Below are 15795 nucleotides of genomic sequence, written 5' to 3' on the forward strand. Positions count from 1 at the left end.
TTTAACAGAGATAAAAGATATTCAGATGAATATTTGGGAAAAAAATAAAGGTAACATTTTGTTTTTGTCAAGAGATTTTGCACTAATTTTAAATGGTTGTAAATCCAAAAATGCAAAAAATATGCGAAAACCATATGCATTTATTGTAAAACATACTAAAATATGCGCAAAAAATAGGTAAAACCATGCATTTGCTACAAAATGTGCAAAAATTTGCACTAACGATTGAATGCCATTTTAAAGAAAATTTCATGATTCGTAAAGATAACTTAACCATTCCATTTGAAGATGACCAGTAAAACCAAACATTTGCATGAGGTTCCGAGCCCTACTTATTAAATATTCATTGCCTTTGATAATCTAACAAAAATTATCATGCTAAATTTTAAGGTCATCTGATAAGTTTTGGAGTATTGAATGAGTAATGAAATTAAAGTGCGTGAAGAAATCGATATTTTTTTTTTAAGGAAAATCCAAACTAAGCAGTGCGCGCTACCACTCCACAGCACCTGGGTTCAAGCCCTGGTCAAAGCAAAATCGAAAAAAAAGATAGAAAAAGGTTTATTTTTAACAGCGGTCGTCCCTCACAGGCAATGGCAAACCACCGAGTGTATTTCTGCCATGAAAAACAGCTTAAAAACGACTTCACCATTACATCATACGGAATTTTCATTGCGGCATTCCGGATGGCGATTTTTATATCGCAATCCGTAAAGAAAATCCCCTAGAACGAAACCCAAAGTTTGCTACGAAATGTTTGGTAAGGTAGGCAATATTTGGCTGTGGTACACGTGGCAGTTACAACTGTTTGTTACAACTGGGACGTTGAATATGAAATTATATATCCAGGAGTGCTTACAAAAACGAATTTTACCATTTATGAAGCAGGATTAAATCTCCACCTTTTTGACCTGATTTGGCTTCATGATACAGCAAATCAGCAATTGAATGGTATGCAAAAAATAACCAAAAAACATGCGAATTCTCGGAACCTCCCTGAGCTTAGGCCCATTGATGGGCATCTGGGTCTGATACTGACACACTTTAAATTTCATACAAAGTATATTTCATCCATTTAACATATGGGTGAAGGTCGTACCTTAAAATACAGGCATCGGCATCATTTTCGTAATGTGGTATTCATTTTAGCCTTAAACATAAAACGCACCTATATGTATACATATGCCTTAGGGCTACTTAACCCACTTAGAATGTTATACATTTTTATGTAAGTATTTAAAATTTAACTATGTAAGTTTGCAAAAAGTTTGAATATTATCTATATATTTCTACAAGCTGATAGTAAATGATATGCAAGTATAAGTATTGCAACTAAAATTAATTCAAAATGGAAAATTGCTATTTATTTTGAGAATTCTCTTAACACGACGTAAACACGCTTTTGGTGTGTAATACGCCGTCAAGTGGTTTTAAAATTGCAAACTGTTCATATGTACATAAATGTCTATACACTCATGTGTAAACACATATACATATATGTACACATGTAGGCACAAATATAGCTTGGCCAAATTGGCGAAGAGTAATAGCACATCACAAGAGTTAAGCCAAAGCTTTATACACGCGTGTGTGTGACTTTAAAAATGTCAAATAATTATCCTACATTTTCGTCCTTTGACCGCAGACAGAAGCTGAGATCGTCACTATGTACGTTGGTATGCTGGCTAGCTGGCCACTCACTTGAATATTCTTTACATGCCCATGCACATTCACACATACATACATACATATATCTATGTTTAAATAAGTGTGTAAATACTGCATTCACAGACGTGCTGCTAAAAGGATCGCATGCAAATAAACTTAAATGACATTTTCCAACCGCTTGACTCACACTCATACCAACAAGCACACACACTCACACACACACACACCAAGGCAATTAAAAATAAAATACAATAACGAAGTGACGACCTTGTAGGGGTCAGATAGCGAGCAGTGCGAGAGAGGTGGGCGCTTTTAATGACATAAAAATAACAGCGTTATTAAGGGCTTGGGGACGGGTGTGCCAGGAAACCTGTGCTGATAGCGTACATTTCCGTCGTTTTGTGGTCTTTTCCTGCCAGTCTACACTTTCAGTTTTACATCCACGTTTCGCTTTCGAAGGTAAAGAGGGCAACGGCGTATGTATGTATGTGTCAAGAGCAGTGACGAGGGTAGACGTTAAGAGTACATACACGAAATAAGAAAAAAGAAGTCACATAAATAGAAGAAAATATGCTAGCAAAGGAGAAGTTGTGAAGAAAGGCGGACTGAGGCAAATTAAATGAAGACGAATGCCTGAGTTGCTCGGAAATGTACATACATATATGTATGAAGCAGGGATATTGCGAATATTTGCATTCGCATTCGTTATGCGAATGATTCGCATCCTTTTAAATATTCGCATTCGATATTCGCATTCACATCAAATGATACGAATGTTTTGTAAATGCGAATGTGTACCACGCTAATATTGTGGAAATAACTCTAAATTTGTCTAACCAGGGTGCGGACAAAATAACCGGTGTTGAGACAGTATCTCAACGGAACGAAAGCACCCTGATTTTCGTAAAATTTTGACTAAAATACGACAAATTGGCAGATCTGGCCCGCAAATGTTTGAGTGCTCCACCCGCCAGCGTTCCAAGTCAGCAATTGTTCAGTGCAGCCGACCTTATATACGAGCCTCGAAGAAATCACCTCATGGGAGAAAAGGCAGCAAAATGAATTTTTTTGAAATATAATATACCCCTTTTGAACGTTCACTACTTGATTAAAACACTGTATAGGTTAAGCACTCGTTCAATGTTCTAATAACTACAAAATTTTTTAGTAATGACTCAAGTTGATTATTGTTTTTTTAATGTTATTCCTAACATTCGCATTCGAAAAATATATAGATATATGCAGCATTAAGTTCATATATGTATATAGGTATATAAGTATGTATATATGTATACTTGTATGAATCTGTCAAGCTCAGCCTTGCGTTTTCAGCAGTGGAGAAACTAGGTAACAAAAAGAGTAAAAACTAAAAGTACATAAAAAAGTATGTACCTTTCAATACTAGGTAAATGAATTTTAATTATGGTGTGATTAATTGCAAATACACTTCAGAGGTTAAAAACTAGCTGCACAAAAAACGAATCAATAACAGAGACCCAGCACGATTAACTTAAGATGCTTGTAAGATCATCTCGGATCTATCCTTAGGAAAAGAAGAAAAATTAAAATAACCCTACCTAAAAATGGTTTCTCTGGGTCGGACCTAGGTTCTGAGATGTCGGTGAAAATATGAAAAACGTATAGTTGCGACACATTAAATTACATATTTGCATCGAAGAGTAGCATTTGTCAACCTATCGGTTTTATGTATGCGAGAGATTTGTAGAGGACACTCCAACAAAAGTTTTTGCCTTCACACTCATAAATCACAAAAGTGGTTTGGTCACTATAGAAAAAAAAATCGTTATTTTTTTTTAAACTTTCCAATTCAACTGTCTTAAAACCAAGAAAAAGTGTTAAAAAAAAAATTAAGCCGTTATGGCGTTATTGCGCCGTTGAAAATTTCTGTTACAAAAATAATAAAACAACATTTTGCGAGGGAGAATATTTGCAAAAAGGAACAAGTTAAAATAAACTAAATTAAAAGAAATACAACAACACGTCAAATTTATCATCAAAATTACTCAGATTTTTATGAAAGGTAAAATGACTTCATTGAAACTAAGTTAAAGATGAGTAATACAAAAACCGCGAGGTTATGGAGATTTTCCCATATACCAGAGATAAAAAACGAATTTAAGTATAAGGAAAAATATTTACAACGAAAGAACTGATTTTATTGTTTCTTAACTGATTATCTATTCTATACGTTATGCTGATATACAAAAAATATCAGATTTTTTATTTTATTTTAAAAGGCACATCCAGCAGTGAAATTTTGCTATTATATTATAATTTTTTTCTAAACGGTTCTAATGCAACCTGTGCATAATTGCCAAACTGGAAGCGCGAATGCGGCCCGCTAAGAGCTGAACACTTTCAAAATTGCATACATATACCCATTTTAATATTTTATTTTTCTTTTTATAGGTATAAGTCCAATTAGCTTGTTCATGTACTACCTTTTTAACTCTGAATTTGGTAGCTTTAATTTTTCTCAACACTGAACTATTGGCATTTTATATATACTAGTGTTCGCCCAGCGGTTGAAATTCAACCGATAAAATTAAGGACAGTTTATGTAAGTTGAATGAGCTAAAATAACATTAGTTGGAATGGGTTAAGTGGAGGGGAGTTTAGCTTAGTACTTGGTATAATATAACATAACCATAACATAAGAATAAATAACATAACATATGAAGCATTACTCACCACAATATAACATCGCACACTCTTCAGTTGTATTTCCTTTTTATCCCTTTTTTCACCTCTATCTAAATCTTATTTATTTTGGTTCATTTTATGCCAAATGATGTTGCCTTTGATGCCACATCAAGTGATATCATGTCATGTGGTGAAATTGGGTGTGGTGAGCTGCGGTGTGGTGGAATTGGGTGTAGGAGTTACGGTGTGGTGAATTTAGGTGTGGTGGATTCAGGTGTGGTGAGTTAAGTTATGGTGAGAAAGTTGAGGTGTGGTGAATTAAGGTGTGGTGAATTTTGGTGTGGTGAGTTGAGGTGAGTTAAGGTGTGGTGAGAAAGTTGAGGTGTGGTGAATTAAGGGTGGTGGATTTAGGTGCGGGGGTTAAGGTGTGGCGAGTGGAGGTGTGGTGAATTTAGGTGTGGGGAGTTAAAGTGTGGTGAATTAATGTGTGGTGAGCTCAGGTGGAGTAAGTTTTTAAGTTAAGATGAGTTAAAGTTAAGGGGTTATGATTTTTATCCTTATCTTCATCTTCATCTTCATCTTCATCTTCATCTTCATCTTCATCTTCATCTTCATCTTCATCTTCATCTTCATCTTCATCTTCATCTTCATCTTCATTTTCATCTTCATCTTCATCTTCATATCCACCTTCGTTTGTATTTAGGTTTCTTTACTTTTATTCTAATCTTTGCCTTTATCCCTTTCTTCTTCTACATATTCAACTTTACCTTCTTCCTTGCATGAATCTTAATCTTCGTAAATCTGATTTCTAAACTGCTGCTTAGCAGATTTCTTTAATTCAGTATCAATATTAAAGCAATATCATTGATGCCACATAAAGTGATATCATGTCATGTGGGGAAATTGGGTGTGGTGGTTTGCGATGTGGTGGAATTGGGCGTGGGAGTTACGGCGCTGTGAATTCAGGTGTGGTGGGCTTAAGAGGTGCGGTGAGTTTAGGTGTGGTGAATTTATCTGTGGTGAGTTTAGGTGTGGTGAATTTAGGTGTGGGGAGTTAAGATGTGGTGAGTTGTGGTGTGGTGAGTTAAGGTGTGGTGAGAAAGTTGAGGTGTGGTGAATTACGGTGTGGTGGATTTAGGTGTGGGGGTTAACGTGTGGTGAGTTGAGGTGTGGTGAATTAAGGTGTGGTGAATTTAGGTGTGTGGAGTTAAGGTGTGGTGAGTTGAGGTGTGGTGAGTTAAGGTGTGGTGAGAGAGTTGAAGTGTGGTGCATTACGGTGTGGGGGTCAAGTTGTGGTGTGCTTCATCTTCATCTTCGTCTTCATCTTCATCTTCATCTTCATCTTCATCTTCATCTTCATCTTCGTCGTCTTGGTCTTCATCTTTGTCTTTTCCTTTATCCTGATCTAAATATGTCCATTCTTTTCTTCATTTACATATTCATCCCCACCATTGTTATTAGGTTAGGTATTTAAATTTTCCTTCCTCTTTGTCTTTATATCTAGGTTTCTTTACTTTTATTTTAATTTCTGTATTTATCACTTTCTTCTTCTCCATACTCAACTTTACCTTTTCCTTGTTTGAGTCTAATCTATTCATGTACATACATACATACATACATTTTATTCCTGAACTGCTGCTTAGCACGTTTCTTTAATTCGCTATCAATATTAAAGCATACATTTAGGGGGCATTTCCGCCCCAACCATGTACATGTGTGCATTGGTATTGGTGTGACTTTCGAATTGATTTTTTCGCTCTATTTTAAACTGATTTGAAATTTTAAAAATTGCCTGCACATCAGCATCAAAATACCTTTCTAATGATATATAACTGTTTATACCTTAGAAGTATAGTTTAGCTGTAAAAGGGGTGTAAAGGAAACATGATTGCCTATTTATATATATGATATATTTTTTTAATGTTTCAAAGGTAAATATTACAAATAATCGCTAGTATAATCTCGTTAATTTGCACCACTCATCAGATAAAAAATAGGCGTTAATCTAAGAAATGATTCAATTGCTGGTTCTAACAGGGTCTCATTGATTCAGTGATTGAGAAACAGGCTACATCAAAAAATATTTTCAATACCAGGATATATGAAAATCAATGTCCATGAGAATGGCAATTATTCAGGCTTGGAATACAATGACGTAATGCCCAAGAGAGAAGTTAAGATTGTTCGCGTTACCGTCGATGTGGAATTCAGCTATGTTACCGGAAAACTTTGAGCAACGTAACCCCATAATAATTTCATTTAGTTTTTATTATAAGACCATAAAGTACTATTAGTTCTCCTAAACTTTTGACCAAGATTTTTATATGAGAACCACGCTTCTAAAACAAAAATAAAATAAACCTAAATTAACAGTTTTGCACCTAGTCCCAAATTACAGGATTATATGTCATTTGAAGTAAACAGGGCTATAACTGGTAGGGAAAAGGTCCTGTACAGCATGATCGTTCTTTGCGATGATTACATCGAATTCTCGCACTATTGGTTGAGAATATAATCACTCAAATCACAGTTGCGTAGGTGATGATAGGTTTTATCATAGAGGTTTAAATCCTGTACGTGACAGGCCCTATAGCTTACCAAATCCCTGTTTACTTAGCGAAACCGCTTTTATGGTTGTGAAGGTCTTTTGTTCAACGAGGAACAAGGGGTTAGCTGACAGCCTTTTCGCACTATACCAAATTTCAATCATACTAAGGGTAAATAATTGCCGAATTCGGACTTAAAAGTCCAACTAGGAAGTATGTGATCCCTTCTGGATACATTCCCAGAAGACCAATTCAAACTTTTTTTTAAAAGATTTTGTCAAGTTAGACATGACTCTTCTAGTTTTCATTTCATGATATCTTCAGCTGATCCCCTCAAAATTCCTCAGAAACTCATATACAACAATTACACTGAGCTTGGCGCCTATTTTAATGAATATTTTTTTTTTTTAGTATCAAAAAAGATTAAAACTAACAAACGACAGGTGAAGATAAAGGCATTGGCAGCTCCAAATTGAAATAAGTACTTCTAAAAAAGTCAGCCGAAGTAAGGACAGAACAACCCAGACTTCATTACCCTCTTGCTAAAATGAAAGTAAAAAGTAGTCGTCGCTGTTGTCTTTTCACTCGCCTATTTCATCTTGTTATGTCCTCGAATAGACTAAACAAAAGGCTTAACCAAACAAAAGCGCAACAAGGCGGCAACAACAGCAATAATTACTCGCCTACAATGACAAAGACAATTGGCACCACAAAAAGGATAGCGGCAAGGACAATCGTCGAAACAATGGGTTGTAGTTAAACTAAAATAAGAAATAAAGTATGTGTGCAGAAATGAAAGACAAAAGTAAAGCAACATTGTCAAAAAAATATGCGAAAACAACGGTAACGAGCGGCATTCTTTCAAAAATTTTGGTAGAATGGCAAATTAGTTATGTTTTTTGGGAACATCTTGACTTGTTCAAGATTTAATGATATACAATGTGTTTGGAAGTTTAATTTATACGTCATAAATTGCTACTTTAAAATTGTTGTGATGTTAAATAAATAGCCTATTATATAATAGTTTTATCTTTATTTGAATTACTCATTAATTTTACAATGAGTGTGGTTTATTTCGCTGATGAAAAGCGATATTGAGAGTATTTTTTTATTAGTCTTCTAATGTTTAAGTCGTAAATGTACCGATGCTACCCCATAGTCTTTACACTCAATAATTTTTTCACATTGACAACTTTAAAACCATTCGAATGCTTTTAATTCGGTATTTTTATACCCGAGCGCACTTGTGCACAAGGGTATTATAACTTTGTTCACATAACGGTTGTTTGTAACAGGCAAAACGAATCGAGATAGATATAGACAAATGTATACATAAATGATCAGAATGAAAAGAGAAATCGATTAAGCGGTGACTGTCTGTCCGTCCGTCCGTCCGTCCGTCCGTCCGTCCGTCCGTCCGTCCGTCCGTCTGTGCACACGATAACTCGAGTAAAAATTGAGATATCTTAACGAAACTTGGTACGTGAACTTCTTTTGGGCGTGGGACAGATGGTATTGAAAATGGGCGAAATCGGATAATAACCACGCCTACCTCCCATATAACGGTAATTTTAAGAAATACAAAAACTGCGATATTTTAGTAACTACTGAAGCTAAACACTCAAAATTGATACTTTTAATGAGTTTCAGACGGAAAACATGAATATTATAAATTTTTGGAAAATGGGCGTAGCCACGCCCACTTATGGTTACATGTATATATCTTGGTAACCGCTGCACCAATTTCTTCCAAACTTAGCACAGTTGTTGGCCTTAGTACAGCTTACTAAATGGCTGAAAATTTTAAAAATCGGACAATAACCACGCCTACCTCCCATATAACGGTAATTTTCAGAAAAACGAAAACTGCGATATTTTAGTAACTACTGAAGATAATTCACTCAAAATTGATATTTGCAATGAGTTTTAGACGAAAAATAAGAATATTACAAAATTTTGGCAAATGGGCGTAGCCACGCCCACTTATGGATACATCTGTATATCTTGGTAACCGCTACACCAATTTCTTCCAAACTTGGCACAGTTGTTGGTACTGATTCAGCATACCAACTGGCCGAAAATTTCTAAAATCGGACAATAACCACGCCCACATCCCATATAACGGTAATTTCGAGAAATACAAAATCTTCGATAAATCAGTAAATATTGAAGCTAATTTATTCAAAATTGATGATTGCAACAATTCTTTACCAAGAAATACGTTTATGACAAAATTTTGGAAAATGGGCGTAGCACCGCCCACTTGTGATCACATATATGTATCTTGCTAACCGTTCTAGCAATTTGTACCAAGCTCGGTATGGTCATTGTGCTTGCCACATAAAAGCAAACCGTTGAAAATTGTTGAAATCGGACTAAAATTGAGGCCACTTTTCATATAACGGTAAATTTCAGATATGCTTGAAACTGCAATATTTCGAAATTTAAGGACGCTAATTTACTTAAAATGTATACACCCCGGCTTATCATGTAGCGGTAGCTTTCGGAAAGGTGGAAAACATATATTTAATACTTGCGCCGGGTATTTAATGTTCGGCTCCGCCCGAACTTAGACTTTCTTACTTGTTTAAGTTGTGTTTACTATGGATTTTCAGTATTAGAATCAGAACTTGATTATACATAAATATATATATATATATATGTATGTAAATAACACATTTGTACATCGAGCATATGTTGTCGGTTTCAGTAGAATACTTTTATTTCACAAGTCCTGGTTTTGCTTTGTAATGCGGATTGTATTGAACTGTAAATATGATCTACGAACCGCATCAAATTTAGTGCTCACAAACGAAATCATTTGCAGCCTCCCTAAGTAAACATAAACTAAAACGCAATTTATTTGTTATAATGCTTTTGACTTACAAATAATTTTTGCATTACGGTTCTTTGCAATATAGACGCGCATTTTGATGTCATGAATATTTCATAACTCTGAATTTTTTGTGTCGTTTTTACGAAGAACAAAGCTGTTAGCATTACAAATTGGGCCTTTTGAGCAAAACTACGTTTATTTTACTTGTTTTTTTTTGTGGTTGTATGTGTTTCTGAATTTGTTGGAGTCTGCCCGCTTTTTTTTGTGTAGGCGAGATTTTCGACATTCACAAAGTACCACTCACTGGGAAAATAGGTAAGCACCTTGCGAGGTAAGCCATGTTTTCTTTCAGTTTTTAGTACCAAAATTGTCATCATGGCCAATGTCATCTACTAGTAAAGGGCAAAATGAACACCTCCGAAGACACATTACGTTGTCAGTTGCAAAATAACGTGCAGCCGAAGTTATTTCCAAGCACCGAACTACTCCGAGCGACTGCTCTGCATTACACGTAACTTACTTTGTAAAGCGGCTCAGAAGTATGTTTGATACCAAATGTACATTCTAAATTCCTACTTACATAAGGCGGCCATGCCTTTGTAAAAGTAAGGGACGATCGGCAGGGAAATGGTAATGACTGCCAGGTGAAGAGTAAGTTGCTAATAAGGTATTATTACGTGCTCCTAATTCCTACTGGGCAAGTATACATTTATTTATGTATGCATTATGAAAGTATTTATTTATGTGAGTTTATTTTTTCAATGTTTACAACAGAACATCCATTGTTTTGTTTCTTTACATACATAAGTTTATATTGTAAAGTCATAGTGAGAGACAGTTTTTTAGTCATCCTGCGGTTTAAGCTGTGTTTGTACTTCTTAAGCCACATCTGTAAGAATAAATACGACGAACTTGCGACCGATGCCAAGAGGGTGCTTAAGTTGTGGATGGATCATTCCGGCACCCGTTTAAATGGTTGAATAACGTTTAAACCAGTGGAGGAGATGAATTCGAGCATCCAGCCAAAAATAGGAGTGGCCAGAAGTGACTCCTGCGCGTACGGTTCGAATCGCAGCACACAACGTCCGGATATTTATATCCACGTATCCTCGGGGTAGCAACGAAACACCCGTTTCGTTAATTAATTAATTGGGCTACATATCTGCATACTCAAAAAAATTCTAAAAAATCTGAACAAAAAGTTGAAAATTTTCACGAAAATTTGCTGAATTTTCGCGAGTTTTGCACAACTACTAACTATATTTTTATACGAAATTAGCCTAAAATATTATAATGAAAATTGTTGCATATATTGTGAAAAACGAACGAATTTTAAATTTGAATAGAAAAGTATTGACATTTAGAATTTGTATATTTACAGGCGATATGAATTTAACTATTGAACTATGTGACTCTGAATATAAATTCAAAGTTAAACTCCTGTTGGTTAAGTTAATCAGAATCTTTAGAAAAAATGTTGGTATGCAGTTTTGAAGCCCATTTAATTTTTGTCTAATGAAGTGCAAGTTTTAAGCTGCTAAAAAGTCCTTTTTGATTTTTGGTATTTTTTTTTTTGCTGGCGGTGTCCTGTATGTACATACATATATAAAAGAAAATTGTCGAACGTACTTTGTATGGAAAATATGTGAAATTCCTTCAACCAAAAAAATTCCCAGTTACTTGAAACTTACAGGGAAAAAAATGTCTGCGTTCGCCCCTGGTTAAAGTGAAGCATACAACTTAAGTGTAATGAAAATTTTCAAATCACTTCTGTTTTAATTGCTGGTACAATTTCAGTTTAAATTTTAGTTAATTACCTTAGGTTCCCTTCGTTAAACGTTAAAAAATGCTAGCTCCATTCCTCTTTATAATCAACCATATCACAAAATATTAAATTAAATAATAATGCACTCATGCAAAATACATAAATTTGTACATATGTATGCTTGTTAATTATGAGCAAAATAGCTATAATTAAATTTTCTGTTTTAATGCAAATTCATCGAATCAAGCGAAAAAGCCAAATTAGAAGGAAATGTTTTACAGCAATTAAAATCTGAAAATCTAAAACTAAAGTTTGCGCGAAACAAGAGTTACGACTGAAGGTGAATAAAGGCAAATTAATTTAATATTAACAAAATCCATAACTTTATTAAAAAGTGGTAGTATCCCATCTGGAATAATAATATCTATCTATGCAAAATTAAGAATATATGTATGTACACACATATGTATATGGTAAAAAATATTGGCCTTATTAAAAAAATAGATTTCATGAGTTTTATAAGCTGACATTTACATACAAATTTTCGATTTATAATGCAGTCTAAGTCTTCTTTATTTTTTGAGTTTGAGTGTGTTTTTTACTAGATTTTTATATCGAGATTTTTCAAGTTGAGTAAAACATGCGGCTGTTAAGTAAAAAAGACAATGATTTTTAAGTTTTCTCTGAAAAAATCACATATTTAAAGAAGTTGGCATAAGTCATTAATTTATTAAAACTATGGCTTATATTCACTGTTTTTCTAGTGTGATTGCTCACCATCGCATAGCGATTCAAAATCTCAAACATTAGTGTCCGGTTGAAAAATCAATTTAAATTTATCAGACTGTTAAAATATAAAATGACACAATTTTGTTCGGCAAGTTTGTCATTTTAAATTTTAAGTGTCTGATAAGTTTTAAAATTGATTGGGAATAAGTATTTTAAACTGAATTTCAACTCACAAACAAGTATCAGTAAAATGCTTAAATTAATTAACTTATCTTGAGTCGTCGTTCCAATGAGGCCTTCGCAGCTTTCGCGCTTTTATGTGATATTACCAACGAGCGCCAATATTAGCTGTGCTTCTTCGAGCAGAAACAACAACTACAAAATCCTAACGATGAAAAAGCTAGCACCGCTCCTTAAATTCACTTTGTAATAGTCACATGCAAACCAACGTCGATTAAAGGACTCTAAGCATATATTTCAGTAATAAAAAACACAATGGAGTCGCTGTCATTGCCCATGTCGCTCCAATTCACTTGAAGCCAGGCACTCTGTATATAAATAGTACTTGCCATGCAAAAGTAGACGTGTTCGAACATAATTTGCCTCTTCTGTTTTTATGCAAGCTCATGCTGCATATGTACACATGTACTTACATATATGTTTGTAGATAACGACCCAGTACGGAAAGAAACTAGTTTAAATATTGATCTTCAACCAGTTTTTTACTCACCCCAACTAATTGAAGATCTGATTTTCTTCCCTAGAACGAACTGTTTACTTTAGCATCGCTAGGAAGCAGTCAATTATCCGACTCTGCATTTGATTTCGACTACTTTAAAAGTCATTTAACTTAAAGCACAGATTTTTTTCATATATCCAAGGCACAAGAAAACATTTTTGTTATCAGTTTCACATGTTGTCGCTGTTGGGATGCGAACCCGGGCCTTATGCAAGCTAACAAGTAACAGCAGGCTTTTCTGCACGCTCAGCTACAGCCCTACGTGTAAATATGCTTTCAATTGTTCAGTTTGAATTGTGTGCACTTTGTATAAATAAACATTTAAAAATATGTGATACATATGTAGATATATTTGCAGATGTCTTTTCAACAAATTCAAAATTACAAGTGTTAAATGCTGAAATAGTTAATTACTAATATTGAATTATTTGCAAAGATATCAAAAGTGTAAGCATTTGGTTTATACCCAGAAAGCTGCTAGGTGATTATACATCAATTTGAAGACAAATGTTACATAAGCCGAAATGAATTATTTTTCTGAGGTAATTGGTTGAGCCATGCCGTGCTGGGTAGGTAAACACACACACATTCTAAATATTTAAAAAAGACAAAGCGATTCTCAATTTGCGAAAAAAATCACTTCTGAAAAATTCTACAAAAGACAAAGACATTTCGAGAGTGTACATAAAATAAAATAGAATATGTATAAATGTTGCAAAACGAGTATAAAAATATAACTGAACTAAACTGAACTCAAGCTTTGTGCTCGCTAACATGTGTGGGTGTGTTTACGGATAAACTGCTGTTCAGCCAGCTTTGGCGATGGCTGTGCCAATACGTATTTCGTGTCATTTGTAATTTAAATCAATGCACACTTGCCCAAAATATTGAAATTTTTGTCAAGTAATCCTTTTTAAAATTTTGGATAAATTAAACCAACTCTGCTTCAAAGTTTAACTTAGCTAACTTAGGAATCGTTTAAAAATTTAGATCGACGATAGACGTCCTCGGTTACGACGATCATAACAAAATATGAATAGTACACATGGTGTATGCACAACTTTATCTTAAAACTATTTTTCAAAAATAACAGTTTAATTTTTTTATCAAACTCAATAATTGCACCGTGCGACAGCAAAATTTTACACACAAAAAATGCATATATCAGCGAAACTATGGGTAAATTATAGTAAAACTGCATACTTAGTTTTTCTCTCTGACGTCAAGATTTTTTTAAAAGGACTTTGAAATTTAAAAAATATGAGTATTTCAAAAAATGATTTAAAAAAATTCAGAGCAATGTAGGATAACAATAAGAGTGTAATAGTTATAAAAGAAAAATTCTGTTGAATTATAACAGAATAAATTTTTGGTGCATAAGGACGAATGGGTATGGAAAATGTCCTTTAAAAATTTTGACTTTAAATATTCTTGAAAATTTGCAATATTTTTTGCTGAAAAAAAAAATATTGTTTGTGGACTAATATACGCACGATATCATCATCGAGTTGCGTCCTGCAAACTTTACTAACTTAAAAAGATAAAATTTATTAAAAGCACATTTTCAATACCTATTCGCCCTTGTAAAACAACGAATTTTATTGTTTTTAAATTTTACAGAATTTTCTCTCTCAAGTGAAATTGCACTGATTTTATTTATTTGTTTGAATAATTTTCTGAATCAATCATATCTTTAAAATTTTAAAGTCCTATGAAAAAAAGTCCTGATGTCAGAGTGAAAAACTAAAAGCGCAGTTTTACTATATTTGGCCCATAGGTTCGTGAGTATATCGATTCTTCCGTATGTTTTGATTTTTTTTTTTTGAGTGCAAACTAGTAGATACAAATTTACATATGTCACTATATAAAAGACAACATGTCTTTAAGAAAGCTTTTGCACATTTTCCTTTTGCGCTACACATATTGTAAAACATTTATACGGATTTCTATTTTAAGTGGTTGTTTTTCTGTGTTTCTTTCAAATATTTTATTTCCGTCTTCTTTATATAAGATATTTATGTAATGGTCTTTGTAGACATCAGACAATTTTTGCTTCTGGACAAATTTTCTTTTCCTAACCAACGTATTCACTTTTTCATTTCTGTGACAATTTCAATTCCTTATTAGTAAGATTTTCTTATTATTCCTTTGAATGAAATAATAAAATATTGGAAGTTGATAACAATGCTGTTGTTGTTAATATTGTTGGCAGTGTCATCGTTAGGTCGATTACGCAGCAGGCGCTAAAATATATCAAATAAGAAAAAGAAAATTATATGAAAGTGCGAAAAAATGCGAGAAAGCACAAAGAAAAGAAGACTATTCATTCATTTCAAACATGAAAATTGCGTTTGTGGGCCAGTAGGGCTTTTTTTAATACTTGTTTATTTATAAAGTGCATTTGTATGTATGTATGTGTTTATATAAATAGACGTTCGCACTGTACGGTGAAAGAGTGTCTAAAATCGACTTTCACAGCCTTTTCTACCTCATTTGTAGGTTCAAAATCCATCGAGATCAAAATCGTATCTGATCCTTTTTTCGAGATATACACATTTTTATATTTTACTTTTTAAACGCAATAATCCTTGTTTTTACTAATACTTATCATTTTACCAATGCAGGAATCGTAAAAAAATTTGATGTGAAGGTTATTATATATGTATGTATATATAAACATACATATATTTTATTGTCGATGTATTTGCAAAACGACCTATCTTAAGGACCTCAAATTTTACGGGAGAGCGAAAAAAGGGTTTTCTTTGAAGACATTGCCGTGATAGGTGCTATTTTCTCGATTTTATGACCTTTATGTATAAATCTCGATGCCTTGAGTCCAGGATTA

Source organism: Rhagoletis pomonella, unplaced genomic scaffold, assembly GCF_013731165.1.
Source record: "Rhagoletis pomonella isolate Grant_MI unplaced genomic scaffold, Rhpom_1.0 Rhpom_scaffold_00001, whole genome shotgun sequence".
NCBI lineage: Eukaryota > Metazoa > Arthropoda > Insecta > Diptera > Tephritidae > Rhagoletis > Rhagoletis pomonella.